The sequence below is a fragment of the Tamandua tetradactyla genome, chromosome 22 (assembly GCF_023851605.1).
Source record: "Tamandua tetradactyla isolate mTamTet1 chromosome 22, mTamTet1.pri, whole genome shotgun sequence".
Classification (NCBI taxonomy): Eukaryota; Metazoa; Chordata; class Mammalia; order Pilosa; family Myrmecophagidae; genus Tamandua; species Tamandua tetradactyla.
The window spans coordinates 47,697,551-47,711,641 of NC_135348.1; the positions used below are offsets into that span (position 1 = coordinate 47,697,551).

The following is a 14,091-nucleotide window of genomic DNA, read 5'->3' on the forward strand; positions in this document are numbered from 1 at the left end:
TCTAACTAGGTAACGTCCTCTCACAATCACCCGCTGAGCCTCCCCAGCTCCACTCTCGGCTCCGCGGCTCTCTGCAGGCCCGCGGGCCACTCTTCAATTGTTAAAACGGCTGCGGGTCTCCGGGCCAAGGCGGCGGGTCTGCGCCGGGGTCGCTCCGGAGCGAGGCTGGGGCGGGCCCTGCTTCCCGCCTCACACCCGCGACCTGCGGCTCTTACCGCGTCCCCGCCGCGCCCCAGGCCCGCACCGAGAGCCCCTCGCCTGCGCGCCCCTCTCCCCGCGGCGCGGCGGCCTCGCGGGCGCGTTTCCCAGGGTCTGCAGCTCTCCCGGGGCCTCCGACCCTCCCCGGGGGGTAGTGAACGGAGCGAGGTCCCCCCCGCAGCGCCGCCGCCAAGGTCCAGCTTGGGGACCTTTAGGTCGCCGGGCGGAGTGTGCGCGAGCGCGCGCGCGCGTGTGTGTGTGAGTGTGTGTTGGTGCGCGCTGGCGCGCCGCGGGAGGGCGGGCGGGCGCGCAGGCAGCGGGCAGCGGAGGGAGGGGCGGGCGGGCAGCAGGGGGGCGGCGGGGGCTGGGCAGTGACACTCGGGAGCGGACGGCACTCCCAGCTCCGCGGCGCGGCAGAGCGGAGCCCGAGGAGCCCCTCGCCCGGAGTCCCCGCCCCGCGCCCCTGCGGCCCGCGCGCCCCGGCCTTTTAAAGGACTTGGCGGCACTTCCCGCCCCGCCGGGGACCCGGGCCCCGCGCTCCTCCCGCTCCACTTCGCGGCAACTTCGCGGCCGGCGCTCGCCTCCTCTCAAGTTAGCAGCGCGGACCGCGAAGCCGGGGCCCCTGGGCGGGTCCGTTCCCCTCGGTCGGCCGCCCCGGCGCCCGCGCTACGCCCGCGGTACCCGGCTCCGGTGAGTGGTCGCGGCCCGGGACCGGGTCTCCTGCGCACCGCTGCCCTCTGCGCTCAACCCCAGGAAACAGCGCCAGCAGCAGAGACCGGCCGGGCACAGATTTAAGGTCAGTAGCGGTGACTGGGACAGCGACCCTCCGGGAGCCCCGACGCCGGAGCCGGCCCCCGGAGTCCCGGAGAAGGGGCGCCGCGTCCGTAGGGCTCACTCAGAGGGGCCTGGAGGGCCTGACCCCGGCTCGGAGGGTCCCGGCGGGGTGTCGGTCACCGCAGAGCGGGAAGGGCCTTCCGGGCGAGCGAGGGGCGCGAAGGGCAGGAGGCCCCGGTGCCCGGCTGGTGCGCTGCCCAGCGGCCCGAGCGGCATCGGGAACCGGGGTTGGGGGAGGCGAGGGCGCTCGAGCCGGGGAGGGGGGCGGCTGGGCTCGGGAGGAACCGCGGGGTGCGGTGCAGCGGGGCCTTGATCCCGGCTGCGGGAGGGCGTGTGCGTGGGAGCGAAAGCCCGGGGCGCGGGCGGTGGGTCGCAGGGCGGCGGGGAGGCGCGGGACCCCCTGAGCGGTGCGGGTGTGGGTGGGCGCGGGTCCCCGGGCTGTGCGGGGGACCGCGGGCGTGGGGCCGTGGGCGTGCGGCGAGGCTACCCTCCGGTCCCGCACCTCTCTCTTCCTCCCGCCGCCGGGTGAGCGTCGTCCAGAGACTTCTGGGGCCCGGCCGGGCGGCCGGGGCCGGGGACCGCTTCTGCCTGGAGGACGCAGCAGCGACCGAGCACAGTCCCCTCCCGCCCCGGCCGGGGCACGGCGCCTGGCCGGCCGTCTGCGCGCTCGGTCCGCTGGTCCAGCAGGAGTTGGGGCGTCCCCGCACTCGGGGGGCCGCGCGCGAGCGCCCAGGCCCGGGGCACCTGAGTTCGGGGTGCGGTTTGGTCTCGTCGAGGGTCGGGTCCCCCTTGGCTCCCGGCCCCGCCGCAGGCCCCTCGAGGCGCCCCCGCCCCCCAGTTCAGCGGTGAGCGGGAGGCCAGCCTGAGCAATGGTCTCGGGCTTCGATTTTGCTTTTTGACTGAATCCTCTCGGCAACTTAGGTGGGTTAGTATCTGTCCACTTCCCGTGTCCGTGCGCCCTCAAGCCGCGCGGAAGGGCCCCCGCCCAGTCGGTCTCCGGCTCGCCCCGCGGCCCCCGCTCCGTCCACCCCCCTCCCGCCAGGACCCTCGCTTCCCCGGGGAGGGGGCTCCGCGCCCCCCCCACCTCCTGCAGCCGGCCGCCCAGCGCCTGCGAGAACCCGGAGGCCTCGGTGGAAATGATAGGGGCCGGTCCTTTCTCCTCCCCTTCACACCAGTGACCCCCGGCTGCAGGAGAGATAAAACTCCCTCTCGGACGCCGCGATGGGATCGAATTGTTTTATTGTCCCGGAAGGTGGGTGGACGGATGGCGGGCGTCCTCTGCTCCCAGAGCAGAGCTGGGAGGCGTTTGGGCGCTCTGAGTCATTATTGCTTATTAACAGTGCTAATAAGGCCGTAACCTTCGCAGGGATTGTTTACACTGGTTTGATTGCATGTCAGTCTCTTATTACACTGGTTTCAGAAAGTGAAAACACCGAAAGGATATTAATTCCTCACTCTCGTTCTGCATGTGGAATTAATCAAATGTCAAAAAGATACCGTCACTTTACTAAAGTTTGATCCATGAACTTTTGCAAGGTTGCAGTCTCATATGGATGTCCTCATTTGCCTCAATCTCTCCAACTTTAAAAATGTTGGAAACATAATTAATTATGGTCCCAATTCCCATTTTCAATCTAAACCTATGTGCAGGATTACATTAAAATATCTCATCATTTATCCCTCAAAAGTGACTCTTATAAGTGTATATACTTGGGGGGGGTACAACTGGGAAGGAGGGGTCTAGAAGATTGAAAAATGAATATTATTTCAAATTTCTTTTTAAAATCTTTTACTTCTTCCTTTAAAGAAAGAAGTGCCTTTTCTGCTCAACTTCAATGCATGTCCTTAATCTTTACCACACACTCAAAATATAACAGCTTGTCTGTATTATTGTTTTCATATTTATGTTAGGGTGTTTTATTCATTAAACTTGTATGTCAAAGAAGCAGGCTCAGCATGGCAGTGACACTCGGTTTTAATTAGTAACTATCATAAAAAAGAAGCTAGAACTCTGTAATGGGCCTAAATTGCTATGAATTATGTGTGGTTCAAATTACGAATTTATTTGAGCTGAAATGAAACCATGAATATAAAACATCTCTTAATCACTTGCAGACACAGCTTTTATCTCTTAAGATTTAACAAAATATATAATGGAAAAATATCCTTTGCTGAGAATTAAAGGATGCTCCCATGCCCAGTTTATTTGTCCTGGAACTATTTTACATTTATGTGGTAAAATATGAACGTAAAGGAATAAGGACAAATCTCATAACCTTGCCGGTGAGGACTGAGGCGGCGCTGCTTTCAGAGTCAGCCACAGAGGATCCCTCTTCAGATAACTTAAAGCAGCGACTTTTTCAATTGGCTTCATGAGCCACAGATTCAGATTTTAGTCGCTCTTTTGGCCTTGTTGGCCAGATTTTCTGTGTGGTGGGAGAAAAAATATGTTTTAAAACACTAACAAATCACTTGAAATGAAGAGGGGAAAGATCAAATTATAATGTTATCCTCCCATGTTTACTTCAGTAGCAGCTCGATTCAGTTTGCCTAGAGGTCAGAATTTTTATTTTAAAACTTGATTGTGTTTTTGTCATCATTGTTAGGGCAGAACTTATTTTTCATTTGATGTGGGGCATGAGCAGATGTTGGAAGTGGAGTGATTATGCTGGAATAAACAGATAGGATAAAATTAATGTGAATGCCACATAATTTGCACTGATTAAAAGTATGATAGTTTTACCCTCCCTGCCTTAGTTTTCCCTAGGATAGAGGCTGGCCCCGGTGGGGAAGCAGTGCTCTCACACTTTGCCTGCTGCCTGTGCTCCTGTCACGCCTTGCTTTGGGGAGCCACAGACCCATAGCGGTAGCTGGGTGTGAGGAAACTTGCCGGAGATAGTTGCTATCACCTCGTCATGGGAAGAAAGTGTGTCACAGTCATTGCATTGGGCCAAGGGCAAATGCAATGCAGAAAAATCCTTCAGATAGTTCATTTGATCTTGAAGCAATATTTAGGACCTCCAAATGTTTATTTCAGGAGGTTTATTGTGGAGAACATAATTTATTCTTCCCCTATTTCTTGTTCACAATCATTAGGAGAAACAACTAAACAAGTATTGCTGAATAGTAAGTCTATGCTTGGAAAAAATGATTTCGGAGCTAAAGCTGTCCAATATTTAAGTATTCCATTTAAAAGTACTTTGATTTTATATCCTGAGAATATATCTGCTTTATTTTCTCACTATGTTAAAATACAAATGGATGCTTTAGGCACTTGCAGTCATGTCTCCACGTGATAATTCTGACCTAGGAAGAAAAGTAAATAATTTGTTCTTGCTGCTGCTGTTGTTAAAAAAGAAACCCATAGCATGACATGGGAAAACACAACTGCAGGTATTTTATTGCATCATAGAATGCATAAATTTAGCTATATTTCTGGGGAAAGTGACACCAATTGAGTGTGAGTCTGTGTTTGGGGCATGTGTCCAGATTTCATGCATCTTTCGTTATTCTTGAGGCAACCCTGACATTTGCTGCTCCGTAGTCCCCAAGCCTGGCCAGACCAAAAGTAGGTGTGAGGCTGGATGCTTTTGTGCGTCCCTCATCCTGCAGTGCAGAGCTCCGTGCCTTCCTTCCTACACTGGTGTCTTCTTAAAAACCTGTGACCTAACAAACACATGAATTTTCGTCGTTTGAAATATTTTCGAACATGAGCTGTGCATCAGTTCCCTCAAATAAAAGGTGTTGCCTGTTATACATTTTTTTTAAAATTAAGGATAAAGAATTTGATCTGTATGGAATAAAAGGGAAATAGCACTATGTTTCTGTAGATTTTCCCCTTTGGGATAAAGAGGCAGATCTGACCACAGGACAGCTGGTAGGGTCCTGTTACAATGTCAATTTTTTCATGGAACTCACTGAACTAGATTTATTTAGACTTCACTTTAAAGTTTGCAGACCTCAGGTTTGTGAGAAAAGTGCAGAAACTTCCAAGGTTACATTTCACTATTCCTTCACTGATTCCTGTATCGTTTGGAGCGTGAATTATTTTAATAAGTTGGTGATTAGTTATTGGCTTTCATTTGTTAGTGTTTTTCCTGCTACAAACCTGAATGTGATACAGATTTAATGTTTCATGTTTCTCTGAAGCATACACTTTAGTGGAAACTTTGAAATGAACCTTTTCTTTAAAAATATGGCAGAATGTACATAGTTAATTTATCCGATGTCTCTCTTAATTCCCCTTTTGAAAGAATTTGCTACCTTTTCTATAATCATGATAAAAGACAACAGCAGTTTTAGGAATAATGGGGTTGTATAAAGTTAGGAGGGAACTTAATAAAAACATACTTGTGCATGATTGGAAATCCGCTCACTTGAGCAGACTATCAGATGCCCTCTGCAAGGCGGAGATGGTGTCGGTGATAACTGCGCGGCAGCGTGGGGTGACAAGCCCCACTCGTGTCCGCTTTGTAGCTGGAAAAATCTCAGCCGCGGTCACAGACCCATCCCACCGGCTCGTCGAAGCGGCGAGGTTCTGCGTGGAAGTGCGGCCTCTCCCCAAGAAGAAACCTGGGGAAGCAGCCCCTTCTTCCAGCTGCGTGCTCTGAGTGTACCCCGCAATCGGAGGTCGGCCGGCAGTGTGGGGCTGCATTCCCGCGCGTGCTGCGTCCCGCAGGGCAGTCCCGCTGCCGCGTGCACAGGTGTGGGCAGCGGCCTCAGGGTCTGAACCGCGCAGGAACCTGCGAGGGGTGACGGCGTGGCTTTGAAGCCCCGGGGACTGTGTTTCTGAAGCTCGCGCACAGGAGCCGCGCAGGCGGGCCCCCGCTGCCTGGTCAGCGGCAGGAGGCCAGGGCGGCTCTGGTGGGGACAGCACCCTGCGCGGCCGGACAGGCCTCCGCGGGCCTGGGTGCCGGGGCCTGGCTTCCCTGGCTTAGGCGCTCCTGGATGGGGGTGGCTGTCGTCTGTGCACGCTGCCGTGGAGAGGAAGCCACAGCACCTTGTGCGCCTCACCTGCCTCTGGTTTCCTTCTGCTCGCAGGCCGGGCGCTGAGCATGGCGGAGGGGAACCTTACGCGTTCTATTCGGGTAATGGAATGGGTTTCTTACTAAATTTCATTCATACCAAAAACCCATAGACGTGCAGGATCCATTTTATTTATCTTGTTTAAAAATACATCTACGGACAAATAGTAAGCACACTTTGCTATAAGGAATGCTTATTATGTATAATGAATTACATCTAAATGGCACGCATGTTGATAGCACTCAATAAATGTGGTGACCCCTATTAAATCACGGTGTTCACTCGATCCATTGAAACTATCAAAGGCTATAAATTAGGGTTGATTCAGAAATGCTTGACTCCTGTACTTGAAGGGCTATTTGTGGTCCTCAGTGGTAACACAGGCCAGAGGCAGCAGGGTAGCCGAGACCCCCGGCGAGCTGGGAGGGGACAGCACTCCCCCCCTCCAGCCATGACTGTCAGTCCTGTTGGGACCCTCAGAGGCTTGCAAAGGTGAGCTCTGAAAATATGTTGCATCTTTTTTAATGGAAAAATAAAATGCCTCTTAATTGGGAGACACGAGGTTAACATGACGTCGTCTCTGCTGCAGGCTGCGCACTGCCAGGGGGAGGACGTGGGGACTGCGAGGGGGGAAGAGGCCAGCCCAGACACTGCCAAGGGCCCCCCCCATGCCAAAACAGTAGGTGCAAAGAGGAATCTGAAAGCACTTCTGTTGTTTTTCAATATTCCTTTGAATATGAAAATAACCCAGGTTGGGAAAAGTCAGGTTGGTATCAGGTAATGTCTTACCCAGGTATGGTGAGAGCGGGAGAGGGCCAGAGAGCACGGTGGCTAGTTGGAGAAGGAACCTTAGAGAGGTGGGGTGCATCTCAGGGGCACTCTCGCCCCCTCTGATTCCCGGAGCAGCCTGTCTCTCCCTTCCTTCCCTTCTCTCCTGAGCTGCACCTGCTCGGGGCTGCCTGGGGCCGTCCAGAAAACCTGCCTTTTAGGTCGTGGGAAAGATAAGGGACACGCTTCAGCGGTGAGGTGGAGGCGTCTCCTCGCCACTGAAATCATCCCAAGCTAGGAGCAGCTGCCGAGAGCGTCAGCCTGGACACATGCTGTCCTCACCACTGGGGCTGCATGGCACCTCGCCGTGACACTGGAGCTGAGGGTCAGGTCTGCTTGTGCTTCCACCTGAGAGGGAGAAATTATCTTCTGTTAATATTATTTCATAATGCACCGATGATGGCACTTACTCAGCATTCCAGATGGTCGCTGAATAACAAAAACTGGCCGTGGCGATAGCTTCTCATAAGAAAACACAATACAAGGATAAAATAATAACCAGGTCAGCTTAGACAGGACATGAGCCTTCTTCATAAAACACCACTGAAGTTAAAACCAGAGAGATTAAAAATGTGCAGTTTCATTTTGTGGTACTGTGACACTCATCCCATTATAGAATAACTTGAGTCAGTGTTATATACATAGTTTTGTTTCGTTTTGTTTTTAGATCAGTTTTAAGAAGTTTGGAAACCACAATGCAGACAACACGTTGTAGAGAGTGAGGTCTTGAAAGGAGTGAAAAGGGAGCCGAGTCATCAAATAAACTCTTCACTATTTTCTTAAAATGCTCTTATTTATTTGTATAAACATTTCATAATTCTTCTCTTACCAATAAAATACATATTATACCCTATTATGTTTTGAATAGTTCAATATACCTAGTTTTTAAACAATTCTATTCAGCTTTTTTATGCTCTCATAAAAGGGTATATTGTGTTACATTTTGAGAAATTTCCTCGTAATTTTATTATTTCTCAGCAAAGTTGTCAATTATGAACTTACATTAAAGGATATATACAACTTTGAATTTCTGTGCTTTGTGCTTTGAATTTCAAAATGTGCATGAAAATGATTCTGTGTGTTAATAACGTGTTAACTTTGTTTAACCCTTGATTGTTTGCAAATAGCTCCACATCTATTATTTTGCTTAATACTCAAAGCAGCCTTGTGAGGAAGACATTTCTCTTGAGAAATTTGAGACTGTTTCTATTACCAAGTACCTAAACCTGCAGTTTTTAAAGAAAGTGCTAACTTTAGGTTTTAGACTAAATTGATGGAAATACCTAAAAAATTTAAATCAAGATTAATTGCCAAAATACTTTGCATAGATGCAATTTTCTTAGAATTCCTTTACAACTTAGTGATTCAAAAATATTTATTAGTGTGAATCCACAGGACTATAATTTTAGGCTGTATATGCATTAAATGTTTTGTTTTGTTTTATTTTGTTTTTAGGAATAGTTAACTTACTAGGACATTTTTTTAGGGGGAAATTCATTTAACTTTTCCACTTTTTGGTCAGAATCTTGGTCATGCAAAAGCAGCCTATCTTTGAGAGTAAAAATATTCTGGTTCTGAGTGGCATAGAGGTTGGCAGTGGCTCCTCGTGATGTGTTCGTGATGGGAAACACGCAACAGGTCCTACATCTGTCTTTCTGGAAGGTCAAAGGCATTTTAATAGGGGTGATTGTTACAGTCATAATCGAGTATTAGTCTGAAAACGTGCGTAGGTTCTGGCGTAAGCCTCCTCTTTCTCTCCCCCACCCCTCTGCCATTCACACAAATCCTACTCCAAACACACACACAAAATACAAAATAGGTTACCGCTTTGCATTATGGCGTCTGCACGAAGCCATGGAGTCAGCTTCTGAAGACAAATCACTTTTCTTTTCTCAGCCTCCACTTAATCAATCTAGGTGGCGAGCCAATCAAATCTGGGTGTTAAAATGCCCCCAAAAGCCCCATTTCTTAAGTTGAACTTTTGTGTGTGTTATGTGTGCAAGCATAAAATCAACAAAGCTTTTAACGCGCCATGGAAACAAGTTGTCCGGAAAAGGAAGTAGTAAAACATGTTTTCTTCAGTAAGTAGAGCCTAATAAAATTGGGAATTAGAAAAATGAGTTATAATTTTATTAGAGACACGTAACTCATAATATTGAAATATATTCCAATTATGTATAGTAGTTGCAACACTGAAAAATCAATAAGCTGCAAATCCCTGTGTAATTAGTATAATTGGTACTAATTCAGTTCTAAACTTAATCTATTATTCCATTAATGATGTGGCATTCTTGAGAAGTTAGACCAGTTCTAAGATTTTTAAAATAAATGATTCCCAAAATTCCATGTTAATAATGAAAAGCTATCATAGGCACTTATGAAAGGGTTGTTCAAATATTCTAAAAATTTCAAACCCTTTAATATATGATGAGAAAAAGTTCAAAGACTGAAAGTGTATATACTCATGTTAATACTTTAGCCACCAACTTCATTTATAATTTAAACATTTTATGTTTCAAGTGCATCCAAACTTCCGAAGCAAAGAAACCACCCCAGAGGCAGTGTGGAGACATCTTTTCCTCTTGGCAGGGTTTATGTTGTGTAATGTCCCCTCACACTGTTGACCCCCACTTCGCACCAGCTGCAGCTCTTCATTAGTGCTTCCCTTTAAAATTTTTAAAAAGAAGAAAAACCACACCAAACTCTATATTTTACTAATTTGCGGGGAAAAGGATGAAAAAAACTGGGTCTGAAATACAATTTGAGTCAGTATTTTCTGGTTTGTGGTCTCTCTAATTGTGGTAGGTTGATCTGCTTGCTTGTTTCATTGCAATTTGCTAGATGCTTTTCATTAAAAGTCGCCATGCGTCTGTCTGCTTCTTGTACCTTTTGGAAGTGTCCTGTTCCCCCATTGCCTCGTAATCCGGCGATAATAATCAGGACATCCCAGGACTGAACCTGATCCCTGCTCTCTAATCTCAGCACGCTCCTCGTAAATCCTTCACTAGATCTCGTGCCTAAAAAGCCTGAGCACATTCACTTTTCAGTCCGTTGTAATCCAGCTTTGTTTATTGAACAATATTCGTCTCCCCAGATATGACATGTTAAGGTTGACAAAAAGAGCATTTAGAGTTTCCAACTGTTCATGTGATTATTTTTAAAAAAACAACATCTTGACCAATCCCCTGGTCAGTCTCTAACTGAGTAGGGACCTCACCTTTTGCCTGAAGGTTAGGTAAATAAAGATAGAATAATCTGACGCTGAAAATTCTGCTCACATCTCTATTTTAAGAGTAAGTCAAAAACACATGTCTAGAGTCAACCTTGGATAAAATTTTGCAACTAGTTTTGCTTTGGATAACATTTTGCAACTAGTTAGAGAAGCTGGCTTATACTATTTGTATACAGAAAGTATCTTTTTAATTGTAAGAGGACATTCTCATCCATCAGCTCACTTAATCTCATAACAATTCTGGGAGTAAATCCTCACCACATGGCAGAAGTGGAATCCAAGATTTAGGCAGGTCAAAGTACAAAAGCAGAGAATGGTGCGTCGTCAGGACCTCAGCTAGTCTCTCCTCACTCCAAGTCCATTTTGCTGTAGTCACCTTTAATTGTTCCCAAACTTCAATGAACAGATGAACAAATGAATGTTTTATATATAATGTCATTATATAGATTTAATGGCACTAGAGGATGGAAAAGAGTAAAGTCTAGGGCAAAAATTAAATTCACTTTTTCTGTAAGGGAATTCAATCCTGAATTGACAGGAATATAAGATTTGGAAAGGTCTCACACGAGACCCTGAGATATAAGATTGGAGAAAGAGCAAGCCTAGAGTAAAAAAGAAAAAGAAAGTGACATGTTAACTGTGCGTTCTGCCAGGTTCTCTAAACCACCAGCTTATCAGGAACCAGCACCTTTGGTGGGCAAGTAGCTCATCTCTCAAGACACAGCTTTGTGGTGTGTTACCTGGGAAATGGATAGGACAAGAAATACGCGTTTGAAGACCATTACTCTAACATTTATTTTTACAAGAGCAAAATAACTTTACACTTGTGTGTTTTCTTCTCCCCTTTTTTCTGTTTTCTGGAACTAAGAATGATTTAGGGTTTAACCATTTTAACTAATATATTTAAGCTCCCTGGGATGTCTAAATTGCCCACTTGTGTAAGGAGTTTTCCTTATTTTCATTTTAGTTCTTTTCACAATTATTATTTTGATTTTGTTCTGTGCTTTGCTTATGGAGGCCTCTCCTTTTTGGTAGGAAACAAACTTTAATGCTTTTATAACAAAAGAACTGCCACAGGCAGAGAGTGGGAGCGGAGCTTCAGCATTAGCAGTTGTTTGGGAAAATGCGGGATTAGTTGCATGGAATCAAACACCCCTTTTATTCTATGATATTTATATATTATGGCTATAATAAGTGGGTCCTTCTGGATAGCATTTTATTTATTACTGCTGTATTGCAGCCCCCATTAAGTATATGAAGAAAATAGAAACTTTAGTGTAGCTTTGAATCTCGTCATTGGCTCCTACATGGGCCACCCGTCCCTTACTGGCTTGTACAACAAACATAAACTCCTCAACAGGAAGAAATCAGCATGCCATTTTTTCAAATGTAAAGAAGATACAGAAAAGGGAGAACTGTGCAATCTGAAAATTAGAGATCAGAAAGTTAATCAGTATCCTAGGGATGAAGCCAATAGTGCAGCTTACCAATAGTGCAGTGATAGGTTCATGATATTTTAGGAGCTTCAAAAATAAAAGTACAAGGGAGTTACAGGGTTGGGAGAGACAAAGTCATCCAAATCTGGCAGCTCCAGTTCGTGAGCTGACAGCATCCACAACGCCTGGAGCTCCTGGGAAGGGCCAAAGCTCACACCTTCCCACACCCTCACTGAACCAGAACCCGCACCTCTGCAGGAAATGGGGGTGACTTGTGCACACATGAAGGTTTGGGAAGCCCCGCCCTAGGCCGGTCCTGTCTCCACATTAGAGTGTGTCCCAACCCAGCCCCATTCGACATTTTTCAGAGGGAAGAGGCTCTTCTGGCTGATGTGCATTCCTATCAAGACGTTTTTGTGTTCTTTGGGACAGAAAATTCCCTCCTGCCGTCAACCTCCGGACCATCCAGTGGTCTAGAGAGGCCGAGGGATGTTCTTGACCTCATCTCGAACGGTGGGAGCTAGGCTTCCAGACTTCCCACTTTCAAAGAATAACCTAGCAGTCATTAAATTTTCAAAAGCATCCAAACCCTTTTCCAATTTAGCCCATATTACCTCTTAGTTAAACAAATTCTGTATGATAACCAAAAAAGTCAACTTTATTATTTTCATTTTCATTTATTTGTGTTGCCCCCACAAAATGCCATGAACAGCTTCCGTGGGCTGCATAATAGCTGGATAGAGATAACTTTGATTCCCGTTCTATTCCTGGGGATCTCAAGCATGTATACGAACAGAATTTTAAATAGTCTGCGTTTAAACAAGAATGAGCCAGGAGACGTGAGCAACTCAAATCCCTGTCAGTGCTGATGCCTGAGTCCTGAAGAATGAACAGGAGCTTGGCACACAGAGACATGGCAGAGCATCCTCGCAGAGGCAACAGCGTGTGCCAAGCCTGGAGGCGTGGCTGGGAATGTGGAGCAGAGCGGAGGGCAGCAGTAGGGAGTGCAGGTGGTGGGTAAGGAGGCATCAGGCCCCCTGCACCGTGGGCTTCATCCTCTAGTTTGTGGGAGGTCATCTCACATTTTTTTAACAGAGGAGTGAAGCAATTAGAATTTTGTTAATGAAAGTAACACTGTCAGAACTATAGAAACGGATGGAGGAGGTGTTGGAAATGGATGTGAGAGCCCTAGGTGAGATGTGATAAGTGAATAATTTAAGTCATTGACAGTGTAGATAGAGAAGAGAAAACAAAGTTGAGAGAATATAGAGCAGGTGGATTGATAAGATTTGGATTGATAAGATTTGATGCTTCAAAGAACATGGGGTTTTAAAAACCAGATAATACTGAGGTTCCTAGTTTAAGAACTGGAGGGATTGACCCTAATCAGTGCTGAGATTATCAGGAAGTGTCTCAGTTAATCCTTCAACTGCTTTGGAAGGAGATACTGTTACATTTCAGTCAACAAACATGGAGACTGAGGGTCAAAGTGGTTATGTTTTCTGCCCCTAGTGGCAATGGTATGATGGTGAGTTCTGCAGAGGAAGGAATGGCGGCCCAGATTATAATTCCAGCCTGAGTCTAGTCTGGCTTGGAGCAGCCAGCGCTGAGCTGTCTTTCCCTTTGAGAGTTAGGTGCTGGGTCTGGTGCTAAGAACGGCCTTGGGGAGCAAGGAGCAAGGAGCCACCCCAAGTTCATTGCACAGTCCGGAAATTTTAGGGTTTTTCTGATGGGAGATATTTCAGATTGCCCTAAATTCTGTGAGCTTCACTACAGCAATATAATTCAGCAAATACCTATCTATTGCCTACTTGGTGCTAGAACTAAACAAAACTGTGTAAAGGGCTACCATATAAAGATGAGTAAAATGTAGCTTCTGTCTGAGGGACAACATGTCATGTGGTTTCCTGAAGAGCTTTTCTATAGGGTCAAGAAAAAATGTAAAATAAACTATAACTCCGGTCAGATAAGGAAGCATCATAGGAAACAGCCTGTGGTGTCCCTGGAGGACGGGGACTGCCGTGTCTACCTCTGGAACCCCAGGATGCAGGAGGGAGGGACTTCATGCCAGGACGTGATGCTGACGCAGGCAGGGGCAGCTCAGATGAGCCGACCCCACACCACTGTCATCCTATTAGGATCTTCCCGGAGATTTCATGGCACTCTTTTTTCCTATCTCACTGGGAAAGTCAGGGAGCATCCTTCTTCTGCCAGAACTCCTCCTACTTCTTACATCGCAGTTTTCAGTTTGACAGCTCTATTAAATACATCCTTATTTTACTGGGCTGAAATCTCCTTCCCTATACACGGTGACTGTTGGCACTAGCTGGGCTAGGTAGAGCGCATCTAATCCCCTTCTCATCCGATAATGCACCTTAAGCTCCTGGTGTCCTCACCATCCCAGCCTCCCAGGGTTGAAAACTGGCCAGGTGAAGACACCTGGCCTGGCTGCTCGCAGCCTCACGGAGGCAGTGCTGTCCCCTGGTCCTGTGGCTGCCATCGTGTCCCTTCTGGTGGCTGATGGTTGCAGATTCCCAG

At 47.5% G+C, this 14,091-nt stretch overlaps 1 protein-coding gene across 1 annotated transcript in view; it reads left to right on the plus strand.

The window, feature by feature from the left end:
- The first annotated feature begins 861 nt into the window (after positions 1–861).
- Positions 862–14,091, plus strand: part of NDNF (neuron derived neurotrophic factor) — a 38,087-nt gene continuing 24,857 nt past the window's right edge. Inside the window, exon 1 of the mRNA XM_077140170.1 lies at positions 862–994. The gene's annotated coding sequence lies outside the window, so the exon portion shown is untranslated. The remainder of the gene's footprint in view (positions 995–14,091) is intronic.